Below are 11769 nucleotides of genomic sequence, written 5' to 3'. Positions count from 1 at the left end.
TGCAACCCCATGAACTGCACCACACCAGGCCTCCCTGTCCATCACCAACTCCCAGAGTTTACCCAAACTCATGCCCATTGAGTCAGTGATGCCATCTAACCATCTCATCCTCTGTCATCCCTTTCTCCTCCTGCTCACAATCTTTCCCAGCATCAGGGTCTTTTCAAATGAGTTAGCTCTTCGCAGCAGGTGGCCAAAGTATTAGAGTTTCAGCTTCAACATCAGTCCTTCCAATGAACACCCAGGACTGATCGCTTTTAGGTTGGACTGGTTGGATCTCCTTGCAGTCCAAGGGACTCTTAAGAGTTTTCTCCAACACCACAGTTCAAAAGCATCAATTCTTCTGCCCTCAGCTTTCTTTATAGTCCAACTCTCACATCCATACATGACTACTGGCAAAACCATAACATTGACTAAATGGACCTTGTTGACAAAGTAATGTCTCTGGTAAATCCAGTCCCATGATCCTGACTCTCAAAAGTGTCTTTTGGACTGTATGTTGGAGCATTCTTTTTACTGAAAATTTATTTGGGGGCCATAGCACCTCAAATGTCTCCTTCTATTTCCAATGTGCCTAAGGTATACAGTGTAATGTGGGACTCATGATGCTACAGCAAACAGGGATTTTCAGTGTCAAGATTAATTAGATGGCCAAAAACCATAGAAGAAGATGCTCAGTCTTTAATTACCAAAGGAATGTAAATTAAAACTTCAAGGAGGTATCATCTCACAGTAGTCAGATAGCCATCATCAAAAACTCTACAAATAATAAATGCTGAAGAGAATGTGAAGAAAAGGAAATCCCCCTACACTATTGGTGGGAAAGTAAATTGGTACAGTTTCTATGGAGAAGCTTGGACGTTCTTTAAAAAACTAAAAATAGAGCTACCCTATGATCCAGTAATCCCACTCCTGGGCATATATCCAGAGAAAACTGTAACTCAAAAAATACATGCATCTCAATGCTCATTGCAGCACTGTTCACAATAGCCAAGACTTGAAGCAATCTAAACATCCATCAACAGATGACTAGATAAAAAAGACGTGGCATAAATATACAAAGGATATTACACAATCATAAAAAGAATGAAATGCCATTTGCAGCAACATGTATGAAACTAGAGATTATCATACTAAGTGAAGTAAGTCAGACAGAGAAAGAAAAATAATATGATTTTACTTATGTGTGAAATCCAAAGGAATGATACAGATGACAAAACTGAAACAAACTCACATACATGGAAAACAGACCTATGGTTACGAACGGGGTAAAAGGGGTCAGTAAGTGAGGAGTATAGAATTAACATATACACTCTACACGCCAAAGAATGTTCAAACTACTGCACAGTTCCACTCATTTTATGTGCTAGCAAGATAATCCTTAAAATCCTTCAAACTAGGCTTCAACAGTACATGAACCAAGAACTTCCAGATGTTCAAGCTGGATTTAGCAAAGGCAGAGGAACCAGAGATCAAATTGCCAGCATCCACTGGATCATAGAAAAAGCAAGAGAATTCCAGAAAAAAACAAAAAAAAATCTTCTGCTTCACTGACTATGCTAAAGGCTTTGATTGTGTGGATCACAACAAACTGTGGAAAATTCTTAAAGAGATGGAAATACCAGACCACCTTACCTGCCTCCTGAGAAACCTGTATGCAGGTCAAGATGCAATAGTTAGAAGTGGACATGGAACAATGTACTGGTTCAAAATTGGGAAAGGAGTACGACATGGCTGTATATTGTATAAATACCCTGCTTATTTAACTTCTTCACAGAGTACATCATACAAAATATAGGGCTGGCTGAAGTACAGGCTGGAATCAAGATTACTGAGAAAAATATCAATAACCTCAGATATGCAGATGACACCACCCTTATGGCAGAAAGTGAAGAGGAACTAAAAAGTCTCTTGATGAAAGTGAAAGAAGAGAGCGAAAAAACTGGCTTAAAACTCAACATTCAAAAAACTAGAATCATGGCATCCAGTGCCACCACTTCATTGCAAATAGATGTGGAAAAAATGGGAAACAGTAACAGACTTTATTTTTTAGGCTTCAAAATCACTGAAGATGGTGACTGCAGCCATGAAATTAAAAGTTTCTTGCTCCTTGGAAAAAAGGCTATGAGAAACCTAGACAGCATACTGATAAAGCAAAAACATTACTTTACCGACAAAGGTCTGTATAGTCAAAGCTGTGGTTTTTCCAGTAGTCATGTTCAATGTGAGAGTTGCACCATATAGAAGACTGAGCACCAAAAAATTGGTGCTTTTGAACTGTGGTGTTGGAAAAGACTCTTGAGAGTCCCTTGGACTGCAAGGAGATCAAACCAGTCATTCCTAAAGGAAATCAACCCTGACTTTTCATTGAAAAAACTGATGCTGAAGCTCCAATACTTTGGCCCCCTGATTCGAAGAGCCAACTCACTGGGAAAGACCCTGATGTTGGGAAAGGGTGAGAGCAGGAGGAGAAACAGGTGACAGAGTATGAGATGGTTGGATGGCATCATCGACTCAACAGGCATGAGTCTGAGCAAACTTCGGGAGATAGTGAAGGACAGAAGCCTGGCATGCTGCAGTTGATGGGGTCACAAAGAGTTAGACACAACTGAGCAACTGAACAATACACTCTACCATATATAGAATAGATAAACAACAGAGACCTACTATACAGCACAGAGAACTCTACTTAGTATTCTGTAATCGTCTGTATGGGAAAAGAATCTGAAAAAGAATAGATATGTGTATATGTATAGGCTTCCCCAGAGGCTCTCTGGTTAAGAATCTGCCTGCAATGCAGAGATGCAGGAGACATGGGTTTGATCCTTTGGTCGGGGAAATTCCCTGGAAGAGGGCAGGACAACTCATTCTTAAATTCTTGCTGGGAAAATCTCATGGACAGAGGAGCCTGGCAGACTATAGTCCATGGGGTCTCAAAGAGCTGGACACAACTGAAGCAATTGAGCACACACACGTGTATATGTATGGTTGAATCACTTTGCTGTGTACCTGAAACTAACACAACACTGTAAATCGACTATAATCCAATACAAAATAGAATTGTTTAACTTTTTAAATAATGATTACTTTAAAAAGGAAAAAAAGATTAAACAAGCAGCAGGTTTAGGTATGATTATCAGTGTGCAATTTTATAGTTTTCTATAGCTGTCAGAATCAGGGTCACCCAGGAATTAAAGTCATATCTGGGCAGTAGCATCTGAATATGTCCCAACAGGGTCTTTGACCATGTTTTTAATCCTGTGGATAAAGACTGAGAAGAAAGTTGCTATTTAGCTTAATGGAATTACTGATATCCTAGAAACAAATTCAATTTAAATGACCACATAATAATTACTGGTTCTTTAGTCCTAGGTTTCTCTCCTGGTTTCCAAGCTACAGTTCCTATTGACCTCTCACACTTGGCTACCACTTTCCTAGTACTGATGCCCCTGAAAAACAATGAGGTCCCAAGGACAATGATGTGAACATCTCATTTCTGATCTTTAATAATGGCTTCATTCTTATTCAAACAATTTCTAAATCATGATTAATTAATTACTAATATATAATTAATAATTATGTTGTTATGCTGTGCTTAGTCACTCAGTCATGTCTGATTCTTTGCAACCCCATGGACTGTAGCCACCAGGCTCCTCCAGGCAAGAATACTGGAGTAGGTTGCCATGCCCTCCTCCAGGGGATCATCCCAATCCAGGGATAGAACCCAGGTCTCCTGCATTGCAGGTGGATTCTTTACCACCTGAGTCATCAGGAAAGGCCAAGTATACTGGAGTGGGTAGCCTATCCTTCTCCAGGGGATCTTCCCAACCCAGGAAATGAACCAGGGTCTCCTGCATTGCAGGCAGATTCTTTACCTTCTGAGCCACCAGAGAAGCCCATATTGACAATACTGAGTTCCAAATATCGACTGCTTATTAGTGGAATATATATTGGGGCTTCCTTGGAGAAAAACCCCCTGGAGAAGGGCACAGCCACACATTCCAGTATTCTTGCCTAGAGGGGTCGCAAAGAGTTGAACACAACTGAGCGACTAACACACGCTTTATTGTCAATAGGCTATTTAAGCTCCATACTTGATACATTTAGATCATAGATTGCAATAGTTCATTAGTCAGAAACAAAAGATATTTGGGAACAACAAGAACTTTAAAGATTATATCCTGGAAGATATCTCTTCCCTCTTAAAAACTCTCCCTTAATGTGTTTTTTCGGAGAAGGCAATGGCAACCCACTCCAATATTCTTGCCTGGAGAATCCCAGGGACGGGGGAGCTTGGTGGGCTGCCGTCTATGGGGTCATACAGAGTCGGACACGACTGAAACGACTTAGCAGCAGCAGAAATGTGGTTTTTACATGGTTTAACCTTGAGATATATGGGCAGTCAGCTGAATTCAAGAGACCTTGTTTTATATTCTTCCTAGATTAGCAAATCACAAGAATTAACACTTCTGATTTTTTAGCTTCTACATAGGCTCACCATAAAGTGAAGTAGAAATCTGCTATAATTATTCAGAAACATAAAATCCAAGCTTTCTCAAATGTATTGTGAAAATATTTTCTACTATTAAAAAGCACTAACATAAAAAGTAGCTAAAATTTTAAACAACAATAAACTCATTATGTGAAAATATTAAACACATTAACCTCATAGGTCCTTGGCCTTGGGATTTCCAAATTAGTTTCAAATATGTTTCCAAATGGTGTTTCTGCATTTTTTCCACAGGCCTCATCATTGCTTTTATCACTTATTCTGCTGTCTCACAAGGGAATGATTCCTTTCTAACCATTACCTCTTCTGTTCATTTTCAAGCCCTTGCCTCTTTCCATTTCTCTAGGTCCATCCGGCTTTGATCAATCATGTGATCATTTCTTTCTAGTTGGTTTTTGTAGCACCTCAGAACACCCTCCATCCTTTCACCAAAACTGCAGTGTAATAGGGTCTAGATCAAGATATTGTGAGCCACAGTGTCTAGATGGTGGCAACATGAATGGTGACAATCTATTCTGCATGTGCAGCTGAAGTTCTCACCAGGAGAGAAAGTAGTATGGCCTTGAAGGATACGTCTCCTGAAGACTTCAAGAAAGAGAAAGTGGAGGGGGGAAGCGGTGAGAGAGAGAAGAGAATATCTGGATTCTGGTAAGTTGGCTTGAATAAGGAATACATGAAACCCTGAGCTGGTATAGAATATTTCAGATCTTTGGCAGTAGATTGTAGTACCAAATAGTTACTTTATTAAAACCTCAAAGCTCTATACATCTGTGTCTCTTTTGCTGTCTTGCAGTCTTTTGGACTCTGTGGTGGAGTGGGGAATGATTTGGGAGAATGGCATTAAAACATGTATAATATCATATAAGAAACGAATTGCCAGTCCAGGTTTGATGCAGGATACAGGAAGCTTGGGGCTGGTGCACTGGGATGACCCAGAGGGATGGTATGGGGAGGGAGGTGGGAGGGGGGTTCAGGATGGGGAACACATGTACACCCGTGGCAGATGCATGTTGATGTATGGCAAAACCAATACAATATTGTAAAGTAAAAAAAAATAAAATAAAATGGAAAAAAAAAAAAAAAAAAAACCTCAAAGCTTTTGCTCCCCAGACTTCTTTTATAACAATAAAGCAGGTTTTCCAAAAGTGAAGTGGAAGAACACACCACTCCACAAATTGTTGATCTAAAATCCTGGGGAGCATATGCTGGGTTACAATTGATTTCCAAGTTAATGTGCTTGTTCATGATTGGGTTACCTCCTCCCTACATTTATAGTCAGAACTCTTTCCTTCCACTGGATCTTCCACATACTTTTGTTTCAACAGCTTGAATTTATTCTCAAATTAATCATGACATTTTAACTGTTATCAAAGTTCCCTCTTTGAATTAAATATTTTGTGTACTAGCAAAATGTGAATGTGAGAAGAAAGAAAAAAAATTATGAGTAATCAAATGCTCTGCAAGGCCAGGATAATAAAGAATGCTTCGTGCTGTTGGTGGGAATGTAAACTTATATAGCCACTATGGATGATGATAAGGATATTACTTTAAAAACTAGGAGTAAAACCACTGTATGACCCAGCAATCCCACTCCTAGGCATATACCATAAGGAAGCCAACACTGAAAAAGACACATGTATCCCAATGTTTATTGCAGCACTATTTACAATAGCTAGAACATGGATGCAACCTAGATGTCCATTGACAGATGAATGGATAAAGAAGTTGTGGTACATATACACAATGGAATATTAGTCATAAAAAGGAATGCATTTGAGTCAATTCTAATGAGGTGGATGAACCTAGAGCCTATTACTCAGAGTGAAGTAAGTCAGAAAGAGAAAGATAAATATCATATACTAACACATATATATGAAATCTAGAAAGATGGTACCAAGGAATTTATTTGCAGGGCAGCAATGGAGAAACAGACATAGAGAACAACACACACACAAAAAGAATGTGTATGCACATGCTAAGTTGCTTCAGTCATGTCTGACTCTACGCAACGTTATGGACTGTAGCCCGCCAGGCTCCTCTGTCCACGGGATTCTCCAGGCAAGAATACTGAAGTGGGTTGCCATGTCATCCTTTAGGGTATCTTCCCAACCCAGTTACTGAACCCATGTCTCCTAACAAAATATATCAGAAGCCAAAATATACCAATGTTGTATTTCAAACAATCAAGCAGGAGTAGTTCCATTTTACTCAGCATTTTGTTCTGTTCTGGTCTTAAACTGATTGGGCAAAGCCCACCCACATTACAGAGGGCAATCTGCTTTATGGAGTCTAATAATTCAAATGTTCATCACATCCGGAAACACACCACAGACAATCCAGAGTAACATTTGGCCAAACGCCTGGGCATTCTGTGGCCCAGTCAAGTTGAGACTTAAATAAACTATCACAGCATCATCATTGTGGCATTTACTTTACAATTAGTCAATTCCAAAAGAATTTTGAACAGAGATCCAGTGTAGGGAAATTATAGATGATATATTAATATTATGTGTATGGTTTATGTAAAAGATGGGATAAAAAATCTTACGAATGCAGTTATGTTTGCATCTTGCCCCCTACCAAAAAAAAAAAAAGTCTATGTTCTATATTGAACATATTGTAAAATAAGCATGTTTTAAGATAAAATAAAATGATGTTTGTATACTCTAATCTTTTCAAAGATTCTTCACATTAATAGAATTGTTTCCAATTAACACACCAAATGGCCATTCCAGATAATATTAGATTTAAAAAAATTTTAATTAAAAAAAAGAAGAGTTCTACTGTAAAAGACCATAAAACTGACAAGCATAGTCAAGGAAATGAGACACATGGATGTCAGAACTGTTTATGAAAACAGTTTGATTTTTTTCTAAATCTTTTCTACTCTGTGCATCCCATATAGGTATCGATTCTTGCTACTTACTGTTTTAAAGGTCACTACCAACCTGAAAATACCCAAAAGGTCAGTTTTCATTCCAATCCCAAAGAAAGGCAATGCCAAAGAATGCTCAACTACCGCACAATTACACTCATCTCACACGCTAGTAAAGTAATGCTCAAAATTCTCCAAGCCAGGCTTAAGCAATACATGAACCGTGAACTTCCTGATGTTCAAGCTGGTTTTAGAAAAGGCAGAGGAACCAGAGATCAAATTGCCAACATCCGCTGGATCATGGAGAAAGCAAGAGAGTTCCAGAAAAACATCTATTTCTGCTTTATTGACTATGCCAAAGCCTTTGACTGTGTGGATCACAATAAACTGTGGAAAATTCTGAAAGAGATGGGGATACCAGACCACCTGATCTGCCTCTTGAGAAATTTGTATGCAGGTCAGGAAGCAACAGTTAGAACTGGACATGGAACAACAGACTGGTTCCAAATAGGAAAAGGAGTACATCAAGGCTGTATATTGTCACCCTGCTTATTTAACTTCTATGCAGAGTACATCATGAGAAACGCTGAACTGGAAGAAACACAAGCTGGAATCAAGATTGCTGGGAGAAATATCAATAACCTCAGATATGCAGATGACACCACCCTTATGGCAGAAAGTGAAGAGGAACTCAAAAGCCTCTTGATGAAAGTGAAAGTGGAGAGTGAAAAAGTTGGCTTAAAGCTCAACATTCAGAAAACGAAGATCATGGCATCTGGTCCCATCACTTCATGGGAAATAGATGAGGAAACAGTGTCAGACTTTGTCTGGGCTCCAAAATCACTGCAGATGGTGACTGCAGCCATGAAATTAAAAGACACTTACTCCTTGGAAGGAAAGTTATGACCAACCTAGATAGCATATTCAAAAGCAGAGACATTACTTTGCCAACAAAGGTCCGTCTAGTCAAGGCTATGGTTTTTCCTGTGGTCATGTATGGATGTGAGAGTTGGACTGTGAAGAAGGCTGAGTGCCGAAGAATTGATGCTTTTGAACTGTGGTGTTGGAGAAGACTCTTGAGAGTCCCTTGGACTGCAAGGAGATCCAACCAGTCCATTCTGAAAGAGATCAGCCCTGGGATTACTTTGGAAGGAATGATGCTAAAGCTGAAACTCCAGTACTTTGGCCACCTCATGAAAAGGGTTGACTTATTGGAAAAGACTCTGATGCTGGGAGGGATTGGGGGCAGGAGGAGAAGGGGACGACAGAGGATGAGATGGCTGGATGGCATCCCTGACTCGATGGACGTGAGTCTGAGTGAACTCCGGGAGTTGGTGATGGACAGGGAGGCCTGGCGTGCTGCGATTCATGGGGTCACAAAGAGCCGGACATGACTGAGCAACTGAACTGAACTGAACTGACCACTTTCAACTTTGGGTAATGTCAATCCTTAGATCACTTCTCTTTTAATAACGATTATTTTTAAAGAAAACTACACTATGATGCCAGATGCCATTACAACCAATCTACTTTACCCAACATCCACCACCAATCAAGAATGCTGGGTAATCATTTATTTATTGTGGTTGTTGTGCTCAATTGCTCAGTCATGTCTGACTATTTGTGACCTCTTAGTACTCTTGCCTGGAAAATCCCATGGACGGAGGAACCTGGTGGGCTGCAGTCCATGGGGTCGCTAAGAGTTGGACACTACTGAGCGACTTCTCTTTCACTTTTCACTTTCATGCATTGGAGAAGGAAATGGCAACCCACTCTAGTATTCTTGCCTGGAGAATCCCAAGGATAGGGGAGCCTGGTGGACTGCTGTCTATGGGGTCGCACAGAGTTGGACATGACTGAAGCGACTTAGCAGCAGCAGCAGCAGACTGCAGCAGGCCAGGCTTCCCTGTCCTTCACTGTCTCCCAGAGTTTGCTCAAGTTTATGTCCACTGAGTCAGTGATGCTATCTAACTATCTCATACTCTGCAGCCCCCTTCTTCTTTTGCATTCAGTCTTTCACATCATCAGGGTCTTTTCCAATGAGTCCACTCTTCACATCAGATGGCCAAAGTATTGGAGTTTCAGCTTCAGCATCAGCTTTTTCAATGTATAATAAGGGTTGATTTCCTTTAAGATTTATTGGTTGGATCTCCTTACAGTCCAAAGAACTCTCAATAGTCTTCTCCAACACAACAGTTTGAAAACATCAATTTTTCAGCACTCAGCCTTCTTTATGGTCCAACTCTCACATCCATACATGACTACTGGAAAAACCATAGCTTTGACTATACAGATCTTTGTCAGCAAAACAATGTCTTTGCTTTTTAACAAATTGTCTAGATTTGTCACAGAATTCCTCCAAGGAACAAGTATCTTTTAACTTCATGGTTGCAATCACTATCTGCAGTGATTTTCCAGGCTAAAAAAATAAAATTTGTCACAACTTCTTCTTTTTCCTCTCCTATTTCCTATGAAGTGATTGGACCTGATGCCCTGATCTTAGTTTTATGAATGTTGAATTTAAGCCAAGTTTTTAACTCTGCTCTTTCACTTTCATCAAAAGACTCTTTAGTTCTCTTAGATTTCTGCCATAAGGGTGGTGTTATTTGCATATCTAAGGTTATTGATATTTCTCCCAGAAATCTTGATTCGAAGTTGTGCTTTATTTAGCCTGGAATTTAGTATGATGTGCTCTGCATACCAGAGAAGGCAATGTCACCTCGCTCCAGTACTCTTGCCTGGAAAATCCCATGGACAGAGGAGCCTGGTAGGCTGCAGTCCATGGGGTCGCTAGGAGTTGGACACAACTGAGCGACTTCATTGGACACGACTGAGCGACTTCACTTTCACTTTTCACTTTCATGTATTGGAGAAGGAAATGGCAAACCACTCCAGTGTTTTTGCCTTGAGAATCCCAGGGACGGGGGAGCCTGATGGGCTGCCATCTATTGAGTCACACAGAGTCAGACACGACTGAAGTGATGCAGCAGCAGCAGCAGCAGCAGCTCTGCGTACACATTAAATAATCAAGGTGACAATATACAGCCTTGACACACTCCTTTCCCAATTTGGTACCAGTCCTTTGTTCTATGTCCAGTTCTAACTGTTCCTTCTTGACCTACATATAGATTTCTCAGGAGGCAGGTAAGGTGGTCTGGTATTCTCATCTCTTTAAGAATTTTCCACAGTTTGTTGTGATCCACAGAGTCAAAGGCTTTAGCATATCAATGAAGCAGAAGTAGATGTTTTTCTGGAATTCTCTTGCTTTTTCTATGACCCAACAGATGTTGGCAATTTGATCTCTGGTTACTCTGCCTTTTCTAAATCCAGCTTGAACATCTAGAAGTTCTCAGTTCACTTACTGTTGAAGCCTAGCTTGCAGAGTTTTGAGCATTACTTTGCTAACGTGTGAGATGAGTGCAATTGTGCAATAGTTTGAACACTCTTTGGCATTGCCTTTCTTTGGGACTGAAGTGAAAACTGACCTTTTCCAGTTCTGTGGCCACTGCTGAGTTTTCCAAATTTGCTGGCATATTGAGTGCAGCACTTTCACAGCATCATCTTTTAGGATTTGAAATGGCTCAGCTGGAATTTCATCACCTCCACTAGCTTTGTAGCACTCCAAGATGTCTGGCTCTAGGTAAGTGAAAGTGGTGTCATCTCCATATCTGAGGTTATTAGTATTTCTTCCAGCAAACTTGATTCTAGCTTGTGCTTCTTCCAACCCAGCATTTCACATGAGTTACTCTGCAGAGAAGTAGAATAAACAGGGTGACAACAGGAGCCTTGTTGTACTCTTTTCCCAAATGTGAACCTGTCATTTATTCCATGTAAGGTTCTAACTGTTGCTTCTTGACCCAGATACATGTTTCTCAGGGAACAGGTAACATGGTCTGGTATTTCCATCTCTTTAAGAATTTTCCACAATTTTTGTGATCCACGTAGTCAAAGGCATTAGTGTAGTCAATGAAGTAGAAGTAGATGTTTTCTGAAATGCCCTTGCTTTCTCTGTGATCCAACAAATGTTGGTAATTTGATCTCAAGTTCCTCTGCCTCTCCAAAACCCAGCTTGTACATCTGGAAGTTTTCAGTTGATATACTGCTGAAGCCTAGCATGAAGGATTTTGAGCATAAACTTACTAGCACATGAAATGAGCTCAATTGTCCAGTAATTTGAACATTATTTGGCACTGCCCTTCTTTGGGATTGGAATGAAAATTGACCTTTTCCAGTCCTGTGGCCACTGCTGAGTTTTCCAAATTTGCTGATACATTGAGCACAGCACATTAATAGCATCATCTTTCAGGATTTTAAGTGGCTCAGCTGGAATTTCATCACCTACATTAGCTTAGTTTGTAGTAATACTTCCTAAGGCCCACTTGAC

This window comes from Bos taurus, chromosome 5 (assembly GCF_002263795.3).
Source record: "Bos taurus isolate L1 Dominette 01449 registration number 42190680 breed Hereford chromosome 5, ARS-UCD2.0, whole genome shotgun sequence".
NCBI classification, from domain to species: Eukaryota; Metazoa; Chordata; class Mammalia; order Artiodactyla; family Bovidae; genus Bos; species Bos taurus.
The sequence above is the reverse complement of the archived record's forward strand: the minus strand, read 5'-3'. Positions refer to the sequence as shown.